General features: G+C 33.6%; 1 long non-coding RNA gene across 1 annotated transcript; it reads right to left on the reverse strand.

The window, feature by feature from the left end:
- Positions 1-433: 433 nt before the first annotated feature.
- On the reverse strand, positions 434-1,482 carry LOC139786187 (uncharacterized). Its single transcript, XR_011722204.1, has 2 exons — positions 856-1,482; positions 434-779 (listed from the first exon to the last, which is right to left on the reverse strand). It is a non-coding gene; the product is annotated as an uncharacterized lncRNA (long non-coding RNA).
- Between the last annotated feature and the right edge of the window lie 105 nt (positions 1,483-1,587).

Consider the following 1,587-nt stretch of genomic DNA (forward strand, 5'->3'; position numbering starts at 1 on the left):
GAGATATGAACAGATATAAGTTTTACATGCCCGCATATATAGAGCATATATAATCATATATGGTTATCTATCACCATGTATGATCAGATCGTACATTATACATGACACAAGATATGATCATATAAGTTTATATATGGTCAGACATATTATTATGTGTATGACACAAGATCTGATCATATAAGTTCATATATGGTCAGACATATTATTATGTGTAGTCAGATATGACACTATACATAATCGTATCTGGCCTCACATGGTCATATATAAAGTATGTTCGACCATGTATTATCAGATAATTATATGTGACCATATATAACCGATATGACACTGTATAAAAGACGCGATATATTGTATACATATTAATTTTTATTAAACAAATGTTTCGCTCGACAAAGTAACAACTAAATAAATTCAAACGGCCAATTTCGAGCAATTATCAGGTGTTAAAGAAAATTATTTAATACATTCAATATAGTATACAAATTCGTTAACGTTTCGCGCCTTACTTGGCCTTCCTCAGAACAATAAAAATTACAAAAACGCATATATATCTCGCATTATTCTAAGAGTACAACGAATCAACTCATTACGACGCCACAATTTGCATTAATCCGGTCTCACCAAAGCAATCGGACAGTTAGTCATATTGAAGTCAGAAGTGTCAATTATTCGTCAATCCACGCACTGAGTCGGTCGCTTCTCCCGCTGTATGTCCCTTATTCGTCCATCAAAACTCATATGGATGTAAATTCCTTGTCTCACAACCATCTTAGTGACAACTATGTTAAAAATAGAATTCACATAAGACCGAAAAGAACTTTTGATTTAAAACGAGCTTAGCCACAAATGACTCACATAAGTAGTCGATGAAACAAAGAGCCGGGGTGAATTCATTACAACGTCTCGCAAAACGTGTGTTCATCGTGAGAGATAGCGGACGACTGAGACGATACCCGCATTACAAGGACACGAAAACATAAATCTTTGTTATTAACCCAACGTTCAAGATAATCGATTCAAGATGTCAAAATAAGCATCGTTTAGCAGTTCCGTGTCTTTATTTAAATTTATACCATTAATCTGCTCTTTAATATGTATCATTTCTGCGGTTAATCTCTTTTTGTAATTATGCTCAACTTCCAGAATGCGCGTATTATCCCAGTCAAACGAATGATTAAATTTAGTAGAATGTTCCGAAACAACAGAATGCTTTGAATCATCTAATCTTATATTGTTTTTATGTTCCTTTAGTCTAGTTTGCAACTGCCTTTTTGTTTGACCGACATAAGAGGCATCACAATTTTTACAACATATTTTATAAACTACGTCATTATTAGAAAAATGGGCGTTCTTATCCTTATGGACCTTAATGATGCTACTAAGATTGTTAAGAATGCGATATCCCACCGAATTTTCAGATTTATCGATTGCTGAAGCGATGATTTCGGAAGTGTGCCCCAAATACGGAATAACAATAAAACTTTTTTTCCCTGCATTTTCGGAATCATCACTCGTATTGTTATGTTCAATCGACTGAAGTTTCCTCAGTCTCTTATTAATATGTAAAAAAATCAAATCAATGGGATA

Source organism: Temnothorax nylanderi, unplaced genomic scaffold (assembly GCF_030848795.1).
Source record: "Temnothorax nylanderi isolate EJ_2023f unplaced genomic scaffold, tnyl_v1.0 TNYL_tig0977_pilon, whole genome shotgun sequence".
NCBI lineage: Eukaryota > Metazoa > Arthropoda > Insecta > Hymenoptera > Formicidae > Temnothorax > Temnothorax nylanderi.